The sequence below is a fragment of the Panicum virgatum genome, chromosome 4N (assembly GCF_016808335.1).
Source record: "Panicum virgatum strain AP13 chromosome 4N, P.virgatum_v5, whole genome shotgun sequence".
Classification (NCBI taxonomy): Eukaryota; Viridiplantae; Streptophyta; class Magnoliopsida; order Poales; family Poaceae; genus Panicum; species Panicum virgatum.
Genome location: NC_053148.1, coordinates 23,845,818 through 23,848,320, shown reverse-complemented (window position 1 = coordinate 23,848,320; position 2,503 = coordinate 23,845,818). Strand labels below are relative to the sequence as shown.

Genomic DNA, 2,503 nt, shown 5'->3' with positions numbered 1-2,503 from the left:
CTGCGGCCCTCCTTGGTGGCGGGCGGCGCCGCTCTGCGCCGGCGCGCAGAGAAGCAGAGAGGAGAGAGGAGGAAGAAGGAGGCTGGACTGGTTTGCAAATTCTGAAAAGTTCAAGGGTCCCACTGTAAAACTAAAATAACTTCTAAACTAGGGTTCAAATGAAAAAGTGCCCAACATGAAAGTTGTTCAACGTTTCAAGATCTACAACTTTGATGTTGTGCAAAAATTGATTTGACCAAAGGTTGGAGAGTTATTTTTAAAACATAGAAGGGAATTTGAATTTAATGGACTTTTGTCTTTTCTAAAGCAAATTCACCTTAATTTTAGACTAAAAAGTAAAACTTTCTGCCAAGTAATGATTACACTGAATTTTGCAAATAAACCGTCCACAAAAGCAACATTTGCACATCCTATTCAAGTTAATTTATAGGAAAGACCTTGTATTAATTCATATTTACACAATTAACCTTATATTTTTAAAATAAGACCCTTGTTCAAGCAATTAAGCACATGATGCATAAAATAAATACAGTTCTATTGTGCAGACACCTAGGGTGTCATAGTGGATCACTGATTTACAATTGATATTGGGCTATCTTGTAGGTCTTTGAATCAATGCCAATGCCTTTCGGTCCATCTGATTAAACCGAGACCCAATCCTTGACTAAGGGCATTATGAGTGTGTCACATTGCCACTTGATCGAAGCCGGGGCCGTGTGTTCAGAGGTGCCAGGCCGGCCGGCCTAGTAGAGGCCGCCCGGCCTGGAATTTTGCCCAGTTCTGTCAATTTTTGGTACACTTGTTCCTGAAATCAAAGCTCATCCAAAACTCGTGGAACTCGTTAGAAGTAAAGAAAATATGAATGGAACATAGTGTAAAGCTCATTTTATTTCCGAGAAGTTGACGGCTAGAATGTGAATTTATGGCCATCAACAGTTGCCGGGGATGGCACTAGGTGTAAAGATTTTACTAAGCACATAAACTTGGCAATATGAGTAAGTGGTAGCTACTGTTTATACAGGCTAATGTGTTTATCATTTTGTCTTCTCCTGATTGGATGAAAATAGGGTAGTGTATGTTTGGTTTCTCCTTGCCGACAAACTTCGTTGAAAATCCTGAGAAGCTCGTGAGAAGGGTCCGACATCGCGTCGTCTCTCCTCCGCTCTCACAGTCGACAAGCGAGCCAGCTTCCCAAGCACCATCAACAATCACCGAACCCATGGCTGAGAAGACTCTCCGCGACTTCTCCATCCCCTCAGCTGCCAATGTGGCAACTAGACCCAATGTTGATGTTGGGGACATGAACTTTGAGATGAATTCTAGCCTCATAAACATGGTGCAGGCTAGCCCATTCTATGGCAAGCCAAATGAGGACGCCAACGCCCATCTCCAGAACTTTCTGGAGCTTTGCAAGACCGTAACCATACGGGGCATTACGGCTGACACCATTAGGCTCTGCCTGTTTCCTTTCTCCCTCCTAGGGAAGGCGAAATAGTGGTTTTATCAGAACAAGGAAGCCGTCAGCACGTGGGACAAGTGTTCCATGGCGTTCCACGCCAAATTCTTTCCATTAGGCAAAACAAATGCCCTACATGGAAGAATTTCAAGTTTCCAGCAGACAGGGATGGAATCCATCCCGAAAGCTTGGGAGAGACTCCAAGAATATATACTCTCTTGTCCTCATCATGGGATGGACGAGTGGTTCGTTCTCCAAAGCTTCTACAATGGTCTAACAACAACATCAAGAGCCCACCTTGATGCCGCTGCTGGAGGAGCCTATCTGGACCTCATAATTGCCAATGCTGTGGCCTTAATTGAAAAGATGGTCTCCAACCAGGGCTGGAACGAGGAGCGTTCCCAGCCCAGAACTAAGGGCGGAATGCATACCGTCAAGGAGAAGGATATGCTCGCCGCCAAGTTGGATCTCCTATTGCAGAAACTCGATGAAGGGAACCGGCAACAGATGCCCATTTCCATCCATGCCATGAACTCGTACTCAATGTGCGAGGTTTGTGGTGACGGTGGACACTCGGGGAATGACTGCCCCGAGATCCGTGAAGAAGCAGCCTACATCAACAACAACAACAACAACGGGTTCCGTCCACAAGGAGGCCAAGGGTGGGGTCAAGCACGCCCACCATTCGAAGCAACCCTCCTTGAGAGATCTAGTCTTTGGCCAAGCTAAAATCAACAAATCTTTAAACAAAAAGCTTGCTGCCAATAATAAAATTTTGGAAAGTATAAATGCTAAAATTGAAACTCTTTCTTCTGCAATTAAAATCAATTAAGTTTCAACAAAATGATAGAAACACAACTTGCGCAAATTGCTGCTTCTATTCCTGTTTCTATGTCCGGGATGATTCCAGGGCAACCGAATCCCCTATTGAAACTATAAATATGGTGTCTACCGAGTGGGGCAACCTTCCCCGGCAGACCTCTCGCACTAACCATGCAGGAAGAACCACGCACCTAAGGATGAATGCGTGGGGCGGGCTGACAGCGA

General features: G+C 45.1%; 1 non-coding gene across 1 annotated transcript; it reads right to left on the bottom strand.

Moving 5' to 3' along the window:
* Positions 1 to 1,585: 1,585 nt before the first annotated feature.
* LOC120671774 lies at positions 1,586 to 1,692 on the bottom strand. The gene has a single exon (XR_005673863.1). It is a non-coding gene; the product is annotated as a small nucleolar RNA R71 (small nucleolar RNA).
* Positions 1,693 to 2,503: the final 811 nt, after the last annotated feature.